This window comes from Psammomys obesus, unplaced genomic scaffold (genome assembly GCF_907164565.1).
Source record: "Psammomys obesus unplaced genomic scaffold, mPsaObe1.curated_primary_1811, whole genome shotgun sequence".
NCBI classification, from domain to species: Eukaryota; Metazoa; Chordata; class Mammalia; order Rodentia; family Muridae; genus Psammomys; species Psammomys obesus.
In genome coordinates, this window is record NW_026585894.1 from 3,945,041 (window position 1) to 3,955,044 (window position 10,004).

The following is a 10,004-nucleotide window of genomic DNA, read 5'->3' on the forward strand; positions in this document are numbered from 1 at the left end:
CTTCTAACAGATTTACAGTATCTGGTTTTATGTTGAGGTCTTTGATCTACTTGGACTTTAGTTTTGTGCAGGGTGATAAATATAGATCTATTTTCATTTTTCTGCATGTGGACATCCAGTTGGACCAGCACCATTTGTTGAAGATGCTGTCTTTTTTCCATTGAATGGTTTTGGCTTCTTTGTCAAATATTGAGTATTCATAGGTGTGTGGGTTTATTTCTGGAAAATCTATGCGGTTCCATTGACCCTCCTTTCTGTTTTTATGCCAATACCATGCAGTTTTTATTACTATTGCTTTGTAGTACAACTTGAGATCGGGGATGGAGATACCTCCAGATGATCTGTTGTTGTACAGGATTGTTTTGGAGATTCTGGGTTTTTTGTTTCTCCATATGAAGCTGAGAATCTTTTTTTCAAGGTCTGTAAAGAATTGAGTTGGTATTTTGATGGGAATTGCATTGAATCTGTAGATTGCTTTTGGCAGGATGACCATTTTCACAATGTTAATCCTACCAATCCATGAGCATGGGAGATCTTTCCATCTTCTGAGATCTTCTTCAATTTCTTTCTTCAGAGTTTTATTGCTTTTTAACTTCTTTAGTTCTTTATATATGCTGGATATCAGCCCTCTGTCAGATGTACTGTTGGTGAAGATCCTTTCCCAATCTGTAGGCTGTCTGTCATTTTGTTGTGATGATAGTGTCTTTTGCTATACAGAAGTTTTTCAGTTTCATGAGGTCCCATTTATTTATTGTTCCTATTAGAGCTTGTGCTGTTGGTTTTCTGTTCAGGAAGTTGTGTCCTGTGCCAATGAGTTCTAAGATCTTCCCCACTTTTTCTTCTAACCAATTTGGTATGTCTGGTTTTATTATGAGGTCTTTGATCCACTTGGACTTTAGTTTTGTGCAGGATGATAAATATGGATGTATTTTCATTTTTATGCATGTAGACATCCAGTTAAACCAGCACCATTTGTTAAGATGTCTTTTTCCATTGAATAGTTTTGGTTTCTTTGTCAAAAATCAAGTATTCATATGTGTATGGGTTTATTTCTGGGTCTTCTGTTCGGTTCCATTGATCTTCCTTTCTGTTTCTATGTCAATGCCATGCAATTTTTATTACTATTCCTATGTAGTAGAGCTTGAGATTGGGAATGGAGATACCTCCAGATGATATGTTGATGTACAGGATCGTATTGGAGATTCTGGGTTTTTTGTTTCTCCATATGAAGCTGAGATTCATTCTTTCAAGCTCTGTAAAGAACTGAGTTGGTATTGTGATGGGAATTGCGTTGAATCTGTATATTGCTTTTGGCAGGATGGCCATTTTCACAATGTTAATCCTACCAATCCATGAGCATGAGAGATATTTCCAGCTTCTGATATCTACTTCAATTTTTTTCTTCAGAGACTTGAAGTTTTTTTCAAACAGGTCTTTCACTTGCTTGGTTAGAGTCACCCCAAGGTATTTTATGTTGTTAGTGACTATTGTGAAGGGTGTTGTTTCCCTGAATTCTTTCTCTGCCCTTTGGTCTTTGGTGTACAGGAGGGCTTCTGATTTTTTTTTTTTGAGTTGATTTTGTATCATGCCACTTTGCTGAAGGTGTTCATCAGGTGAAGGAGTTCTCTGGTTGAATTTTTGGGGTCACTCATGTACACTATCATATCATCTGCGAATAGTGACACTTTGACCGCTTCCTTTCCGATTTGTATCACCTTGATCTCCTTTTGTAGTTTTATTGCTTCAGCTAGAACTTCAAGTACTATGTTGAAGAGATATGGAGACAATGGGCAGCCTTGCTTGTCCTTGATTTCAGTGGGATTGATTTAAGTTTCTCTCCATTGAGTTTGACGTTCGCTATAGGCTTGTTGCATATTGCCTTTACTATGTTTATGTATGTGCCTTGTATCCCTGATCTCTCCAAGACTTTAAATATGAATGGGTGTTGGACTTTGTCAAATGCTTTTTCAGCATCTAAGGAGATGATCATGTGGTTTTTCTCATTCAGTTTGTTTATGTGGTGGATTACATTAATGGATTTCCATATGTTGAACCACCCTTGCATGCCTGGGATGAAATCTACATGGTCATGGTGGATGCTATCTTTGATATGTTCTTGGATTTGGTTTACAAGGATTTTATTGAGCATTTTTACATCAATGTTCATAATTGAGATAGGTCTAAATTTCTGTGTTTTTGTTGGGACTTTGCATTCTTTAGGTATCAAGGTGACTGTGGCTTCATAGAATGAGTTTGGTAATGTTCCTTCTATTTTTATTTTGTGGAATTGTTTGGAGAGAATTGGAGTTAGCACTTCTTTGAAGTCTGGTAGAATTCTGCACTGAATCCATCTGACTTAATTTTGGTACATAGACTCTATCTAGAAAATTGTCCATTTCTTTTATATTTTCAATTTTTTTGGTATATAGTTTTTTTTAGTACGACCTAATTATTGTTTGGAATTCCTCACTGTCTGTAGTTATCTCCCCATTTTCATTTCTGATTTTGCTGATTTGGATAGTTTCTCTCTGTCTTTTATTTAGTTTAGCTAAAGGTTTGTCTATCTTGTTGATTTTCTCAAAGAACCAGCTCTTGGTTTCATTGATTCTTTGAATAGTTTTACTTGTTTCTAATTGATTGATTTCAACTGTGAGTTTGATTATTTCCAGCTGTCTGCTCCTCTTGGGTGTATTTGTTTCTTTTTGTTCTAGGGCTTTCAGTTGGGCCATTAAGTTACTTGTGTGAGATGCCACAAATTTCTTCTTGAAGGCTCGTAGTGCTATGAATTTTGCTCTGAGCACTGCTTTCACTGTGTCCAATAAATTGGGTTATGTTGTACCTTCATTTTCATTGAATTCTAGGAAGTCTTTAATTTCTTTCTTTACTTCTTCCTTAACCCACCTGTCATTGAGCAACTTGTTCAGTTTCCATGTATTTATAAGCATTTTTCTAACTCCATTGTTGTTGAGGTCCAGCTTTAATCCACGGTGGTCAGATAGAATACAGGGTATTATTTCAATCCTCTTGTATCTTTTGAGGCTTGCTTTTTGACCAACTATATGGTCTATTTTGGAGAAGGTTCCATGAGGTGCTGAAAAGAAGGTATACTCTTTTGAGTTTGGGTGGAAAGTTCTGTAGGCATCTACTAGGTCCTTTTGATTTAGGACCCCGGTAAGTGTCTTTATTTTTTTTTTTTATTATGTTTCTGTCTAGATGATCTGTCCCTTGGTGAAAGTGGGGTGTTGAAGTTTTCCACTATTAAGGTGTTGGTTTTGATGTGTGATTTGAGTTTTAATAATGTTTCCTTTATGAATGTAGGCGCTCTTTTATTTGGGGCATAGATGTTCAGAATTGTGATGTCCTCTTGGCAGATTTTTCCTTCGATGAGAATGTAGTGCCCCTCTGCAACTTTTTTTATTAATTTTGGTTGAAATCTATTTTATTAGATATTAAGATAGCTACTGCAGCTTGTTTTCTGGGTCCATTTGCTTGAAAGATATTTTTCCAACCCTTTACTCTGAGGTACTGTTTGTCTTTGTTGCAGAGGTGCATTTCTTGGATGCAGCAGAATGTTGGATCCTGTTTACACACCTATTCTGTTAGTCTGTGCCTTTTTATTGGAGAGTTGAGTCCATTGATGTTGATGGATAGCAACGACCAATGAATGTTAGTTTCTTTTATATTGGAGTCTGTGATCTTATTGTGTTTCATTGCTTGTTTTCTTTTAATTTTTGTTGGGTTATTATCTGTGTGCTATGTTTTCTTGGGTGAAGTTGTTTTCATTGGATTGGAGTTTTCCTTCTAGTATCTTCTATAGGGCTGGTTTGCTGTGTAGATATTACATAAATTTAGTTTTGTTATGGAATGTTTTGTTTTCTCCATCCATGTTGATTGAAAGCTTTTCAGACTTTACTAGTCTGGGTTGGCATCTGTGGTCTCTTAGTGTATGCATGACACCTGCCCAGGCCCTTCTGGCTTTCATAGTTTCTGATGAGAAGTCCGGTGTGATTCTGATAGTTCTACCTTTATATGTTACTTGGCCTTTTTCCCTTGTTGCTTTTAATATCTTTTCTTTGTTCTGTAGATTTATTGTTTTGACTATAATGTGATGTGATGTGTTTCTTTTCTGGTCTAGCTTATTTGGTGTTCTGTAGGCCTCTTGTATATTTATGGACATCTCTTTCTTTAAGTTGGGAAAATTTTCTTCTATGATTTTCTTGAAAATGTTTTCTTGGAGCCTGAAGTCTTCTTTTTCATCAATTCTTATTATCCTTACATTTCGTCTTTTCATGGCATCCTTGACTTCTTGGATATTTTGTGTTTGGGACTTTTCTGATTATACTTTTTCTTTGAAAGAAGTATCAATTTCTGCAAGTGTATCTTCAGCTCCAGAGATTCTCTCCTCCATCTCTTGTATTCTGTTGGTGATGCTTACCTATGTGGTTCCTGATCTTTTTTCCAAGTTCTCCAGCTCCAGGGCTTTCTCATTTTGTGTTTTCTTTATTGATTCTAATTCTTTTTTCATGCCTTGCACTATTTCCTTCATCTGTTTGAATGTTTTCCTGTCTCTCTACGATGGTCTCGATTTTTTTGTTCATTCCCTCTATATATGCCAGTAATTGTATGTCTACTTGTGCTTCTATTTGTTTGGCTATATTTGCCTGTGTTTCCTTAACAATTTTTTTCCAAAGAGGGGCAAGATGGCAGCACCGGGAGGACTCTCATTCTGAGGAGCAGCACAGCAGGATTGGCACAGTGACCAGCAATCAGAACTCGCGGCCATAAAACACAAGTGATTGTGTTTCACAGGTGAGAGGATACCCCACGGTGGGGGATTCAATCAGCTTTAACTCACCCTGCTAAACCACGGAAGAGATCCCGGTTCCACCAGGCGCTTGGTCGCCAGCCCAGAGCTACACCCCAGCGTGATCTGGTCACTGTCCCAGACTGAACTGTGGGCCCACAACACCATAGACTGGATTTCCCAGTCGAGAGATAACCAGATAACCCCACAGAGTAGGAAATGATTGGGACCGACCTCAGGTTACCCAGACATCCCCTAGAAAAGACTCGGGTTCCGCGAGCACCCCAAGAGCCAGCCCGGAGCCAGAGCCGAGACCCAGGCACTGGCACGGAGCCCTGCCTGTGTGCCTGATTCACCACCTCAGAAAGAACTGTGGGCAACAGGGCATCAGGCACCTGAGACTGCGTTTCAATGGCAGGTGCAAACCCATAGGGAGGGAAAAGGCTGGTCTGATCTCAGAGCACTCAACCGACACCCCCACCCCGAAATGGTCTAGGAAAAATTACCCAGTTTAGGCAGCAGCCAAGGCTCCAAATGGCCAGAAAGGCAGAGCCACACGCCAGCATCTGTGCCTGTGGGTTCTACTCGCCAACCCAGACAGAACAGCAGTCCCCAAAGCAAAGACTGGGTATCTCTGCCAGGAGGAAACCCCAGCAGAGGGGATCAGCATCTCTAACGCTTAGACAGGTGAAGGAAATAAAAAAAACAACTCAAGACCTGAAGATAGAACTAGAAAAAATTAAAGAAAACACAAATGGAGGAAATAATGGAGAGGAAGAATTTAGGGAAGAAAACAGGAACTACAGAGGTAAGCATAATAAACAGACTACAAGAAATGGAAGAAAGAATCTCAGGTGTAGAAGATACAATGGAAGAAATCGATGTATCTGTCAAAGAAAATGTTAAATCCAAAAAATTCCTGACACAGACCGTCCAAGAAATCCAAGACAATATGAAAAGACAAAACCTAAGAATAATAGGAATAGAGGAAAAAGAAGACGCCCTTCTCCAAGGCCCAGAAAATATTTTCAACAAAATCATTGAAGAAAAATTCCCCAAGTTAAAGGAGAAGCCAATAAGGATACATGAGGCCTACAGAACACTCAACAAATTTGACCAGAAAAGAAAATACTCCCGCCACATAATAATCAAAACCATAAGTATACAAAACAAAGAAAAAATACTGAAAGCTGCAAGGGAAAAAGGCCAAGTAACATATAATGGCAAACCCATTAAAATCACACCTGAATTTTCAACAGAGACTATGAAAGCCAGAAGGGCCTGGACAAATATCATGCAGACCCTAAAAGAACACAGATGTCACCCCAGGCTACTATACCTGCAAAACTCTCAGTCCTTATAGACGGAGAAAACAAGATATTCAATGACAGAAACAAATTTCAACAATACCTACACACAAATCCAGCATTACAGAAGACACTGGAAGGGAAACTACAACCCCCAAAAATTAGCTTCTGTCAAGAAAACACAGGAAATAATTAACCTTACTACAGCAAAACAAAAAGCAACCAAGCACACAACCTTATGACCACAGCCAACATCAAAATCAAAGAATCTAACAGCCACTGGTCATTAATCTCTCTCAACATCAATGGACTCAACTCTCCAGTAAAAAGACACAGATTAACAGAATCGATATGTAAACAAAACCCAGAAATCTGTTGCATACAAGAAACACACCTAAGGAACAAAGATAAACATTACCTGAGGGTAAAAGGTTGTTTTCATTGTGGGACACAATGAAAGCAGTGCGAAGAGGAAAGTTCATAGCACTAAGTGCCTTCAAGAAGAAATTCGAAACAGCTCATTCAAGCAACTTAATGGCCCACTTAAAAAACCCTAGAAATAGAAGAAGCAGACACACCAAAAAGGAGTAGACAGCTGGAAATAATCAAACTCAGGGCTGAAATCAATAAATTAGAAACAAATAAAACAATTCAAAGAATCAATGAAACCAAGAGCTGGTTCTTTGAGAAAATAAACAAGATCGACAAACCCTTAGCCAAGCTAACTAAAAGGCAGAGAGACAACACCCAAATCAACAAAATCAGAAATGAAAAGGGGGACATAACTACAGACACTGAGGAAATCCAAACAATCATTAGGACTTACTTCAAAAGTCTATACTCAACAAAATTTGAAAATCTAAATGAATTGGACAATTTTCTTGATCGATTTGACTCACCAAAGCTGAATCAGGACCTGGTAAATCAATTAAATAGTCCTATATCCCCTGAAGAAATAGAAGCAGTCATCAAAAGTCTCCCATCCAAAAAAAGCCCAGGACCATATGGCTTTAGCGCAGAATTCTACCAGACCTTCAAAGAAGAGCTAACTCCAATTCTCTTCAAACTATTCCACAAAATAGAAACAGAAGGAACATTACCAAACTCATTCTATGAAGCCACAGTCACCTTGGTACCTAAACCTCACAAAGACTCAACAAAGAAAGAGAATTTCAGGCCAATCTCGCTTATGAACATTGATGCAAAAATACTTAACAAAATACTTGCAAACCGAATACAAGAAAACATCAAAGATATTAACCACTATGACCAAGTAGGCTTCATCCCAGGTATGCAGGTGTGGTTCAATATATGGAAATCCATCAATGTGATCCACCATATTAACAAACGGAAAGAAAAAAAAACCACATGATAGTCTCACTAGATGCTGAAAAAGCATTTGACAAAATCCAACATCCATTCATGTTTAAAGTCTTGGAGAGATCAGGGATACAAGGCACATGTCTAAACATAGTAAAGGCGATTTAGAGCAAGCCTATAGCCAACATCAAACTGAACGGAGAGAAAATTAAAGCAATCCTACTGAAATCAGGGACAAGACAAGGCTGCCCACTCTCTCCATATCTCTTCAACATAGTGCTGGAAGTCCTTGCTAGAGCAATAAGACAGTTGAAGGAGATCAAGGGGATACAGATGGGAAAAGAAGAAGTCAAATTATCACTATTTGCAGATGATATGATAGTACATATGAGTGACCCCAAAAACTCTACCAGGGAACTCCTACAGCTGATAAACACCTTCAGCAAAGTGGCCGGATACAAAATTAACTCAAAAAAATCAGTAGCACTCATGTATACAAAATACAAAAGGGCTGAGAAACAAATTAGAGAAACAACACCATTCACAATAGCCACAAATGACATAAAGTACCTTGGTGTAACCCTAACCAAGCAAGTCAAAGTCTTGTATGAAAAATATTTCAAGTCTCTGAAGAAAGAATTAGAGGAAGATATGAGAAGATGGAAAGATCTCCCATGCTCATGGCTTGGCAGGATTAACATAGTAAAAATGGCCATCTTACCAAAAGCAATCTACAGGTTTAATGCAATTCCCATCAAATTGCCAACACAATTCTTTACAGACCTGGAAAGAAAAATTCTCAACTTTGTATGGAATAACAAGAAACCGAGAATTGCTAAAACAATACTCTACAATAAAAGACATTCTGGAGGTATCTCCATCCCTGATCTCAAGCTGTACTATAGAGCAACAGTTATAAAAACTGCATGGTACTGGCATAGAAACAGAATGGTGGATCAATGTAATCCAACAGAAGACCCAGAAATAAAGCCACACACTTACGGACACCTGATTTTTGACAAAGATGCCAAAACCATACAATGGAAAAGTGATAGCATCTTCAACAAATGGTGCTGGTCCAACTGGATGTCTACATGTAGAAAAATGAAAATCGATCCATACTTATCACCCTGCACAAAACTGAAGTCCAAGTGGATCAAAGACCTCAACATAAAACCAGACACATTAAATCGGCTAGAAAAAAAAGTGGGGAATACCCTAGAACTCATTGGCACAGGAGAAAACTTCCTGAACAGAACACCAACAGCACAGGCTCTAAGAACAACAATCAATAAATGGGACCTTATGAAAATGAAAAGCTTCTGTGTAAAGGAAACGACACCGTCATCAAAACAAAGCGACTGCCTGCCGATTGGGAAAGAATCATCACCAACCCTTTGTCTGACAGAGGATTCATGTCCAATATATATAAAGAACTAAACAAGCTGAAAAGCAACAAACCAAGTAATCCACTTAAAAAATGGGGAACAGAGCTAAAGAGAGAATTCTCTGTAGAGGAATATCGAATGGCAGAGAAACACTTAAAGAAATGCTCATCCTCATTAGCCATTAGGGAAATGCAAATCAAAACAACCCTGAGATTTCACCTTACACCCATCAGAATGGCCAAGATGAAAAACTCAAGGGACAACACATGCTGGAGAGGTTGTGGAGAAAGGGGAACCCTTCTCCACTGCTGGTGGGAATGTAAACTTGTACAACCACTCTGGAAATCATCTGGCACTTTCTCAGACAACTAGGAATAGCGCTTCCTCAAGATCCAGCCATATCACTCCTAGGCATATACCCAAAAGAGGCTCAAGTACACAAAAAGGACATTTGCTCAACCATGTTTGTAGCAGCTTTATTTGTAATAGCCAGAAGCTGGAAACAACCAAGATGCCCCTCAACTGAAGAATGGATGCAGAAACTGTGGTACATCTATACAATGGAGTATTACTCAGCAATGAAAAATAAGGAAATCATGAAATTTGCAGGTAAATGGTGGGACCTGGAAAGGATCATCCTGAGTGAGTTGTCCCAGAAGCAAAAAGACACACATGGTATACACTCACTCATATAAACATACAATATAGAATAAACCCACTAAAATCTGTACATCTAAACAAACTAAGCAAAAGAGAGGACCCTAACTAAAATGTTCAATCCCCATCCTGAAAAGCAAAGAGAATGGACATCCGAAGAAAAAGAAAACACGAATCAACCTCGGAACCTGCTACAGAGGGCCTCTGAAAGCCAGAAGAAAACAGGAAACAACCTTGAATCCTGCCTCAGAAGGCCTCTGAAAGCCTCTGCAGTATAGACTGTCAAAGCAGATGCTGAGCCTGATGGCCACCTGATGGGCAGAGTGAATGGAATTTTATGTAAGAAGTGGGAAATAGTAAGAGCTGGTGGGGACGGGAACTCCACAAGCAGAGCAACAGAACAAGATAATTTGAACACAGGGAACTTCCCAGAGACTCATACTCCAATCAAGGACTATTCGTGTAGATAACCTAGAACTCCTGCACAGATATAGCCCATGGCAGTTCAGTGTCCAAGTGGGTTACATA